At 33.4% G+C, this 12,208-nt stretch overlaps 1 protein-coding gene and 1 long non-coding RNA gene across 5 annotated transcripts in view; both read left to right on the top strand.

Annotated features, from left to right (window-relative positions):
• Supt3h (SPT3 homolog, SAGA and STAGA complex component) overlaps window positions 1-12,208 on the top strand; it is a 372,704-nt gene that overhangs the window by 209,380 nt on the left and 151,116 nt on the right. The gene's annotated exons all lie outside the window — the stretch shown is intronic.
• LOC117287058 lies at window positions 5,987-12,104 on the top strand. The gene is made up of 3 exons (XR_004518239.1): window positions 5,987-6,141; window positions 8,217-8,334; window positions 12,073-12,104. It is a non-coding gene; the product is annotated as an uncharacterized LOC117287058 (long non-coding RNA).

The following is a 12,208-nucleotide window of genomic DNA, read 5'->3' as shown; positions in this document are numbered from 1 at the left end:
GTGAAAAAAAAAAAAAAAAAAAAAAAAAAAAAAAAAAAAAGGCCCAACAACAGGAAAATACCATGACCAAAAAAAGTCAATACATAACAGATATAACCATCAATGTTAATTGACTCAGTTCACCAATCAAAAGAAACAGGCAGGCAGAATGGATAAGAATCAAAATCCAATAATAAGCTGTATACAAGAAACCCATTTAATCCACAAAAAAATTCACAGACTGAGAGTAAAAAGTTGGAATGCAGTTCTCCATGCAACAGGAGCCCAGAAAAAAAGTGGGGGTATGTGTCTTATTTGCAAACAGAATAGATTTCAAACCAAAACTAATTAAGAGAGAAAAAGAAGGCCACTACATCCTTGTAAAGGGAACAAGAGGAAGAAGTGACAATCATAAATATATATGTACCAAATATTAATGGCTACAACTATACAAAACAAATATTAATGGTTATGAAAAATCAAATAAGCACTAATACAGTTGTAATGGGGGACCTCAATACTCCCCTGACACAAATAGATCATCTAGTTAAAAAAATCAATAAGGAAATAACAGAACTGACTCAAGTCTTAGAAGAAATGGACTTAGTAGATGTCTACAGAGTGTTCCACCCCCCAAAATCAGGGCTGCACATGGATCATTCTCCAAAATGGATCACATGCTAGCTCATAGCACATGCTTAAGTAAATGAAAAGGAATTGAAGTTATCCCCTGTGTATTATCAGACCATAATGCAATTAAACTGGAGATCCATAGCCTAAAACACCACAAGAACTTCACAAACACATGGAAATTAAATAATACCCTGTGGAATCATTGGGTCACAGAGAACGTTAAAGAGGAAATTAGAAAGGACAGTGAAATTATAAGTAAATGATAATGCCAATACAACCTACAGGAATCTATGGGACACAATGAAAGCAGTTCTGTGAGGGGAATTCATAGCTGTAAATGCCCATACTAGGAAAACTGAGCAAGCACATATAACCTAATGCTTAACCTTAAGATTCTAGAAAAAGAAGAACAAGACAGACAAAGCTCATACAAGAAAGGAAATAATAAAGATTAGAGCAGAAATTAATGCAATGGAGACTAAGAGCACTATACAAAAAAAAAAAATCAATGAATAAGAGTTTTTTCAAAAGAATAAGTAAAATCAATAAACCCTTAGCCAACCTTGTAAAAAAAAAAAGGAAAGAAAAGGCTCAAATTTATGTAATTAGGAATGATAAATATGAAATCACAACAGATCCAGCAGAAATCTAGAGGACCATCAACACCTACTTGGAACACCTGTACTCTAATAAAATTTAAAATACAGAAGAAATGGACAAATTCCTAGGTACACATGGACTTCCAAAGTGGAAAAAAGAAGATAGAAAACGTCTAAACACCCCAGTTACATTCAGTGAGATTGAAAATGTAATTAAAACATTACCAACAAAAAAAAAGCCCTGGCCCTGATGGTTTCACTGCTGAATTCTACAAGACATTTAGAGAACAACTATTGCCACTACTCTTTAAACTTTTCAATGAAATTGAAAGAGAAGCAGTATTTCCAAATTCATTCCTGGAAGCAAGTATTACTTTGATTCCAAAACCAGGGAAAGACAACCGAAAAAACTACAGGCCAGTCTCCCTAATGAACACAGATGCAAAAATCCTCAAGATACTGGCAAAAAGAATACAGAGGATCATTAAGAAGGTCATACACCCTGACAAAGTCAGGTTTATCCCAGGACTACAAGGATGGTTCAACATGTAACTATATTAACAGAATTAAGGGAAAAAAAACCATATGATCATCTCAATAGAGGCGGAAAAGGCATTCAACAAAATTCAACACACATTCATGATAAAACCCTTTAGAAAATTGGAATAGATGGTCTTTATCTCACCCTAATAAAGGCTATGAAAAACCAACAGACAATATCATTCTAAATAGTCAAAAACAAAAACCTTCATGCTAAAATCAGGAACAAGACAAGGATGTCCACTGTCACCACTTCTATTCAATATAATTCTAGAAACTATTCACAACAGAAAGAAATAAAAGGAATAAAGTTAGGAAATCAAGAAGTTAAAATGTCACCCTTTGCTGATGATACGATACTGTACATAGAAGATCCAAAAAACTTTGCCAAAAGACTGCTAGACTTAATTGACAGATTAGGTGGAGTATCGGGATACAAAGTCAACCCTCAAAACTCAACAGCCTTCTTGTACACAAATAGACTTACTGAGAAAGAAATTAGGGAAACAATTCCTTTCAAAATAACATCCAAAACAATGAACTATCTAGGAATCTAACAAAGGAGACAAAAGACCTCTATACTGAAAATTATAGCACTCTGAAAAAAAGAGATAGAAGAGGATATAAGATGGAAAGACATCCCTTGCTCCTGGGTGGGTGGAATCAATATAGTGAAAATGGACATACTTCCAAAACTGCTATACAGATTCAGTGCAGTCCCTATTGAAATCTCAACAGTATATTTCACAGAACTTGAGAAAACAATTCAAAAATTTATTTGGAACCAGAAGAGACCTAGAATAGCAAAAACCATTCTAGATAACAAAGACATGGCAAGGGGTATCACATGCATGATTTGAAACTATACTACAAAGCCACTGTGATAAATAGCAGCATGCCACTGGCAAAGAAACAGACCCGAGGATCAATGGAATAGATTAGAAGATGCAGAAACAACAGACATACTCAGCTACCTCATCCTTGACAAATGAGTCCACCACTCTCACTGGAGGAAGATAGCTTCTTTAATAAATGGTGCTGGAAAAACTGGATTTCAACTTGCCAAAGATTAAAACTAGATCCCTATCTTTCACCATGCACTAAACTAAAATCCAAGTGGATTAAAGATCTGGATTTCAAAACAGTAACACTAACTTACTGGAAAGTAAATTAGGTAGAACTCTTGAAGACACTGGCATAGGAGAAGACTTTATGAACAAATCCTCAGCCACACGAGAACTTGCACAAAGAACAACTAGGATCTCAATGTATTAAAAAGGTTTTGCAGTGCAAGAGAAACCACCAACAGAGGTAAGAGACAACATATAATGTGGGAAAAAGTTTTACTTGCTACTCCTCAGACAAAGGACTACTATATAGAATATATAAAGAACTAAAAAAAAAAAAATCAAACACCCCTCCCCAAATACAAAGACCCAATTCAAAAATGGGCATCTGAAATGAAAAAAACATTTCTCAGACAAAGAAGTAAAAGCAGCAAATAAACATATGAATAAATGTTCAACGTTACTTGTCATATGAGTGATGCAGATGAAAACAAGAGACTCTACCTTACCCCAGAAAGAATGGCTGCTATCAAGAAATCAACCAATAACAAATGCTGATGGGGCTCTGGGGAGAAAACGAATCCCTCTCCATTGTTGGTGGGAGTGCAGACTGGTGCAACCACTGTGGAAATCAATATGAAGATGCCTCAAAGAACTAGGATTAGAGGTCCCATTTGACCCAGCCATCCCTCTGCTGGGTATCTTTCCAAAAGAATTAAAAGAATCATATCACAGTGATATATGTGCAGCCATGTTGGTGGCAGCACAGTTTGTCATACCTAAAACTTGGAAACAACCTACATGCCCATCAACTGGAGACTGGATAAAGCAGGTGCAGTTTTTGTATAAAATGGAGCACTGCTCAGCCATTGAGAATAAGGAACTAGAAACATTTATAGCTAAGTGGATGCACATTGACGCTGTACTCAAGTGAAATAAATATGACACACTTGAGTAAATACCGAATAGTTTCTCTGGTGTGGAAAACTAAAAGTGTAAGTAAGGTTCAAATGTTGTAACTGAGAGTGTGCAATAGGAAGAAAATGGCTAAAGGGGAAGTGGGAAGAGGGCAAAAGAAAAAATGGAAACAAAGTCTTAATAAATACAGAAGCATAGAGGGCATGAAGGGAGGGCAGGGATATGGGGAAAATACAAGATACCAATGATAAATGTAACTATTGTTTGCTTTAAATGTACTGATAAATTAATGGGGGAAAAATTAAAGCACAAAATATTGTTGAGCATCATTTTTTCCAAAGTAATCCATATATGCATTCCAAGTCTGTTAAATGCCTGGCAGGATATTTTATTGACATTGAGAAGGTGCTTCTAAAATTTATATAGAAATGCAGAGGACTTAGAATAGCCAAAACACTGAACAGTTAGGTGGCTCACTTTGTTTCAAGACCCATTGTAAAGCTGCAATAATCAAAGTGGTGTGTTATTGACATAGCATCACTGGAACAAAGTAAGAAATGAAGACAGAACCATACATACATGTTCAGTAGATCTTCCACAGGCTGACAGGAAAAATAATTCATGTGGAAAGATTAGTATTTAAAACAAAGTTCCCAAAACAGCTGCATATCCATGTGGGAAAGCAATGAGTCTCAACCCTTACTTCATGCTATACACAACAATTAAAGCTAAGCAGTCTAACATTATCAAACTTCTAGAAGGGAGAATGAAAGAGAGAACCTCAGACCTCAGGGTAGCCAGAGATCTCTTAGTAGAACACTAAAAACAGTTTTTAAAAAGATAAATTTATGAACTTTAAATACTTCCACTCTTTGAGAAGAATACCAGTACCAAAATAGTAGCACATTGTGTAGTCTTAGCTATATAGGATGCTGAGGCCAGAAGATCACTTCAGACCAGGAATTCAAGACCAGTGTGAGTACCTCATCTCAGAAAAAAAAAGAATGAAAAGGCAAATTACAGACAAATGATGCTCAGAGTCATATTTGACAAAGATTTGTATTTAAAATACATTAAGTACTGTACTGTAATCTTATCTGCAAAAATATGACAATCCAGTGAAGAGTCAAAAACCTTGCAGAGATTCTCTAAGGGAAAGAACATGTAAAATATAAATGGCCACTATAAGCACAGTCAAAGATGCTCATGATTATTAATCATCATGGAAATTCAAATTATATCACAATGCGATACTGCGTATCTCCATTACTTACATAGGCTAAAAACCGAAGCTAAAAATGCCTATTGTTAGCTAGGATGAGTTACTGATAAATGTAAAATGGTATAAACACTTGTGGAAATCAATTTTGTTCTTATTAACATCTTTTACCATAAAAAGTAAAAATATTTCTGTATACTTATTTCCCCAGGAGAAATGAAAACTCATTTAAAGGCATTCTTACAAATGTCTCATTAATTTTATATGTATGGATATACATGAACATATATACACATGTATTCATATGAGTGCATTTCTTTTGTATTCATATGTACATGTATGTGTGTATATGAATATATAATATGTATAGCAGGCATCTTCACAAAGATAGTATCTTTGTATGCTCTTTGTTCCCTTGACTTTGTATGATTGTATCCTAAAAATGACTTCGTATCAGTTTGGAGAGGTACTTTTCATTTTCTTTTTCACACCTGTGTAGTTCTACCCTGAGTAATTGGGCCAGTTTTTTTCAGCCAGTCTATCTTGTGAGCTTTTAGGTGGTTTCCAGTATGTTTGGTATATCCATTATTTAATATTTGGGTATTTACTAAGTTGATTTTAATAATCGCCTCTTCATTGATGATTTGATGACCTTGAAAAAATTATATATATTAAATTATCATATAGTTGGATCTATTTGAGTTTTCTGTGTGTGTTTAGATCTGACAGTTTATATGCCAGCATACTACTTGTTTAGTTAGAGGCTTTGTAGTATATTTTAATAATTAAGGTACAGCTAGTCTCCATTGTTTCTCTTTCAAGGTTTTTCTCACTATTGTTGCACATTTATTTTTTCTGGTACACAGCCAATAACCAATAAATGTTTGAGTTCTTACTGTAAAGTATGAAGACTGTACTCTTCTGTGGCTCATAAATTGATTGAGAAGGCAGTTGCAAAATGCTCATACTGATGACAGCATTACCGACATAAGAGTATAACCATTTAGATAGTCTGTTTTAAATAACATAGTGACTTGGTTTCATTTATGTTTTAGATACTGACATTAGGATATGTGCAGCTAATTTGTTTATTTAAGGTAAAATCTTTACGGGGAAAAAAAAGAGAGAACCCCATTACAGAACAGCTGGTGGTTCCACTGTTGAGAAAGAAAGAAGTGAGAAAAAGGTGAGAACTGTTTATGTGTATGTATCATCTATAAGTGTATATACTCATGCATGTTAGACATTCACTGCCATGTTAAACACAACTACATACTACCTCCCATCAAAAAAGGTAGTTTGAGGTTATGACAGTGTTTTAAAAGAATTTGAAGGTCTTAATACTTTGATATTTTTGGCTTATGGATAGTGTGTTCTCCCAAAACAAAGATTGATTTCCTGAGTTACTTCCTGAGGAGGAAGAAGTTTCATTTCTTACAACAGTGATTCCCAAAGTGTGATCCCTACAGATGGTGATGGTCTCCTAGGATTCTCTCGGTGGTCTGCCAGCTGGTTTCTTGAAATTCTAGGGTTTACACTATGACAGTGCCTGTAGTCTGTTTTATGGCATGGATTAATAATTTACTTAGGACATTATAAAGTATTTTCTCAGATGCCATGCTTTCCTTGAATAATGATAAGGTTTCTTTTCACTGGCATAGTGTGTATAGGTAGTGTTGTGATCTATTTATTCATTTTTCCTCTTAAATTATCTACAATGTGAAGTTGAGAACTATTGCCTTAGAAATAATTTATATGATTTTAAAGCTTTGAGAAGTTCATAATGGCATTTCAAAATACTAAAATAATTCTTAAAAAATGAAACGATAGCTTTCATGCTTCAGAACAACTGTTGGCCAGAGTGCAGACTGTCTTCAGGAGGGAAGAGATTCTACCCAAGAACCTAAGACTGGAAAATCTAAGATAATTCTTCCATTTGACAACATTGGGTCACATGACTTGAAACAGATTTTTTTTTTTTTTAAAAAAAAATATTTTTTCTCCTTTTTTTTTTTTTTTTTTTTTTTTTTTAATCTGAACTCTAAATAGCTTCTCTAACTTTCATGGAGACTAAAACAAAATTAAATAGAGATTAGTGGATTTAAAAATTTTATGCCTTGTTTAAAAATCTTTTTTTCTTTTCTGTTTTTTGAAATTTTAAGATGTAAGGCTCCCATATAACTATACTTTTTAATGGGATAGTCCAAAGAATCCAGTGAGACAAAGATTCTTTTTACATAGGCTGAATGAATTATATAGCACCCTGCTTTAAATATTTAGAAAGGGAGGGTGATGCCATTTCTCTCTCTGAAATAATTTTGAGTAAAGAACAGTTCCTTTAATAAAAATAAAGACTTAAAGATAGAAAACTTAACCCTAAAAGCTAGTTTCCCTTGTGAGTGCCAGCTCTGTTCCAGACATACAGTAAAGGAGCTTTGTTCGAAGCACTTTGCATATATTTATCCCTCTAAAGGAGGGATTACATGGAATGGAATGGATTAATTTTGATGTTTTTTAAATCTTCCTTTTTAATAATAAAACAATTTAGATTCTGTATTCCATGTCATAATATATCATTCCCATTTTAAAATAAAAATATTTTATTCTCTAATAAAATTGACATTTGTGGATGATGCACTATCCTTTATCCTTTAAGTTTGCTTGCCCTGGTGCATAGGCCTACATACTGTGAAATCACAGCCCTGTAGGAAAGCCCTGATAGATTCTCTTATTTTGAAAGAAGACTAGTTATTACTGTCACATACTTCCACTGAGGATCTAGAGCCCAGAAAGACAGTTACTCATTCCTGAGAATGTACAGATATTTTTGCAATGCCCTATTGGTTTACAACTTGTGATTTTCTGACTTGTGACCAAATGAGGAGAAAATAAGTTACATTAAGAAAAGTAAATGAGGATATGTCTTCTCTTTTTGCATTTTATCCTTTTCTTGAAAATTCTCATGTTTACAAGCATTTTTTTCCTGATTTGTAAAGTGTCATTTGGAAGAGTATCATTCACTACTCATTAATTTTTTCTTTCTTTCTTTTTTTTTTTGGTACCGGGGATTGAACTCAGGTCTTTGCGCTTGCAAGGCAGGCCGCCAAACCACTGAGCTAAATCCCCGGCCCTGACTACTCATTAATTTTTGAAGTTTTATAATTGAATGGCTGACCAAAAAATAATAATAATAATTGAATGGCTGACATTATCCCACCATGCTTCTTCTGTCCTCTTTTGTTAATTTGTTTCTCTCCTTAGCCACTGTCATCTCTCAGCTTCTCATCCATGCTGGAGGTCTTTATACATGGTCTCCTTACTGCGCACCTCTGTACCTGTCTCCACTCCTTTCTTCCTCCCAGTAAGGGACCTTCCAATGGTAAGAGCCCTACTATCCTATAGGTCTCAAATCTCATCTAAAATGTCACTCACTCAAACTTTATTTCAATAAACTATTTAATATCAGTTGTTGAGTTATAAAATCTTTCACTTGTTTTTTTATTCTCCATCACGAGGAAACTCCTTGAAGGCAGTACCTGTGGTGGTCATTTTCACTATGGCGCCCTCACTACTCGCACAGTGCCTAGTATACAGTAGGTACCCAATAAATATTTGTTGAAAAAATGAAAACAAATTGAAAGCCAAAGTCTTTCTTTTGGAGTCTTGCTTTTGGAGTACAAAACACAAAATTCCACTGGTTCTCTGGGAATATTTTTTTAACCCTAAAATTCTGAAGTGGAACAAATGAGATTGCACATTAAGATCTTGAGGCCCACTTCCTTGACTACACATGTAAGGGAGGGAAAGATCTCTCAGGAGGAGGAGAATAATTAAATATAACAACTTAAAACTTGTAATTCATTGTTGGTTTGTAGTTTGGATTTCCTGATTGTCAACATCACTAGTTATACATCGTAAAATTGTGGGCTTCTCTGACATTCAGTAGAATTATCTGTCATCTAGTTCATTGTTTCAGAGCAAGTGAGAATACGATAGAAGCACGCTAGTTAGATTATGCTTCTACTCTGTTGGAAAGGGTGAAAAAACATTAGGAGAGAATAGGACTTTATAGTTAATAAATTGGAAATAAATATCAAAACAGCTCAGTGTTGTTTTAATAGTTTATAAAGTCATTATCAAAACTTGCAAACAGCCAATATAACTAATTAAAATTTCTGTCCTGACTTTACATGAATATTTATGCACTAAGTCATGCATAAGTCCCTAAGTTTACAACAGTTAAAATCTGAGTTCATCTTCACTATTTAAGGGCAGCTTTTTGTTTGTTTTATTTTTTTAGCATAGCATTATTTTTCTTAACACTATATATTTTTCACAATTTTCTTACAGTACAGTAGACTAGGGGTCAGCAAATTACAAGCCATGTGCATATATAGCCTTTTGCCTGTTTTTGCTAGAGGACAGCTGTGTTCATGTGTTCACATATTTTCTGGCTGGCTCCATCCTGCCACGTGAAGTTAAATAAATGCAGCAACTTGTGGCCTGCAGAGTTCACTGCACCTCTGCTGTTAGCCTGAATGGGCAGAGACTGCATCACCTCCCTTTAGTGCCTGTAACAGTCAAGACCAACCTCAAAATCCTTTTTATAAAACCCAGGATAAAAAGTGAAAAACTTTCATTCTTATTTCTATGAATTGTACCAATTCAGAATATCTTGTGAATTTTAATCAAGCACAGAAAAGAAATTCTGCAATATGCTTTTACGTTCTTCATAGTAAGTTGATGTATACAAATTTTAGAACAAAACTAAATTCTTCAGTTTTATAAGAGCACTCTATCTCAGCAAGCTGTTTTAAATTTCTTCCTTTAATTTTGATATTTTGCTGTTGCTAATCTTTGTTTTAGAGGCTTTCACACCTTACTAAAGCAGATTTAGAATGTTTGGACAATGCCTATTCACATATTAAAACACTTTTCTTCCCAGAGGAAATATAGTAATTTATTCTTTTAGGAGTGTTGTGATTTAAATGCATCCATTCTTCCTGTTTCTTGATCCAGTGTAATTAAATAATAGATTTTATTTCATGACTTTTCAGAAGCAATAAAGAGGAAAGTATATTCAGGAGACTTGTTTATTTTTTCCATGCCTTTCTGAAGTTTAAATGGGATCCTTTCTCTCTGCACCAAAGGGACATGAAATACCCCTTTCAAATCAATGTCCTTAAGAAATGAAAGTTAATTTTAAAATTCACTTTAAAAAACAGATACATAGTTTCCCCTTGGAAATAGCTGATAGTTAAATCTCAGATGCTGCTTTGAAAATAATATTAAGATTTTTAATAACTATTTTTTTAAAGATCAGTGCCATGAAATATATGCACACACAGTGAAGTATAATTTAACACATTGCCAACTTAGTCCTTATCGAATGGATTTTACTTTTCACAGCAGTAGTAATAGGCATTTAAATCTTTTAAAATCCATGCCTTCTCTTTAAATATATCTTATGTTTCATATTCATTTATTATGTTGAGAAAGGCTTTTCAGCGTTTTGTAAAAACTAGTTGCAGAATTGAAGTCAAGATAACTTGGAGAAAATAACAAGTAAAGGATTTTCTCATATTCTTATATAATGTAATAGTTATTCATTCATATTTTAAAGCCTTAAGTGGACTGAGAGCCTTACCAAATGTTAATAGGTGTGCCTAGTTACAAAGTGGAAATTATTAAATTTTAACAATTGTTATCCTGATACAATATTCATTTCTGATTATTATAAAATAATGTGAAAGCAAAAAATGCACTCCATTATAAAATAATTTTTATAAAATAATATCACCCAACCTATAAGATTTAGGCAAGAATTAGAACTCATGCTTTTGTAAAAATATGTAAAATATGTCAGACACCTCATGGTATCTATTCTAGTCATTAGGCATTTTCAGCTTGAGCTGTTGGCAGGAGTTTTACATACAGTTCTTTTTCATTTTGGCTTTACAACCTGTCATAGGTGTTTTTAGTACATATAATACATGTATAAGAAGAAAGCACTTAAGTTTTTGGTAAGCCTGTACATGTCAGATAGCAGTATCAGGCACAGGAAGACAATCTCTAAACTACTCAAACCATACTTTAAAACCTTAATTTTTGCAAAATAACTTTTGAAAATTTTTATCAGGATATTTGTTTTTAAATTTTATTTTTCTTTCATCTCTCATGGATGTCTTTAAGACTGATGAAATTGGATTCTCTCGCAGCTCCATAACATTTTTTGTTGATTTTTTTTTTTTTTTTTTTTTTTTTTTTTTTTTGGTACCAGGGATCGAACATAGGACCTTGCAGTTGCAAGGCATTTGGCGGCACCATTGAGCTTGAGCTGAAATCCTTGGCCCTCCATAACATTTTTTACACAGTTTCTAAAAGTCTGTGCTTTAGGATAAATTTCATGAGCTACAAAGTAGCTCAGTTAACAACTTAATCCATTAAAGTTATAAAAGTCAGTTGTGAGGAATTTTTAAAATACTTAAAAGTACAGAAAGTAAAATGAAAATCACTTGTGATTTCATTATAGATACAGCTAATCTCTAATATATATTGTATAACTTTCAGTAAATAAAATTTATTATTGTAAAATTTATATCATTGCTGTACATACAAATCATAGTGCACTCTTTTAATTTAATCATCATTATAAATTTCCACTGTTACCACAACACTTTCCTCACTGGCTGTGTAAAAGAAAAAAAAAAACATTTTGTGGTCATCTTGGAGACTGAACCCAGGACCTTACTACGTGCTAGGCAAGTGTCCTACCATTAAGCCCTGATTACTTTGTATAAAAATAACTTGTAATACCCACACTGAGCACACTTTATCCTACTTACTCTTCTTATTTTGGCATAGGAATTATGTTAATTAATTCTCTTCTGCTCATTGAAATGTAAGTCTAAGACAACATAGTCTATATTTTGTTCAGCTATGTCTACCATCTAGAATTGTGCCCATATCTCTGTAAATAATAGTTAATGAATAACTGAGTGTGACTTGGTGTACCGTTTTTTCCTCTGTTGTGCTTTGAATTTAGATTTGATATAGAATATTATATCCTTCATTTCTGATATATTTTCTTCAATTAATTTTTTTTTTTTTTTGGCAGGGATACCAGGGATCGAACTCGGGACTAAGTCAGGCAGTGGCACCACTGAGCTAAACCTCAGCCCCAACTTCTTCAATTAATTTTTAATAATTTTTTCATTTCTTTTTTCTCTTCCAGAACTTCTGTTTTTGATGTT

This window comes from Fukomys damarensis, unplaced genomic scaffold (assembly GCF_012274545.1).
Source record: "Fukomys damarensis isolate Sample0158 unplaced genomic scaffold, DMR_v1.0_HiC HiC_scaffold_20, whole genome shotgun sequence".
NCBI lineage: Eukaryota > Metazoa > Chordata > Mammalia > Rodentia > Bathyergidae > Fukomys > Fukomys damarensis.
The sequence above is the reverse complement of the archived record's forward strand: the minus strand, read 5'-3'. Positions and strand labels throughout refer to the sequence as shown.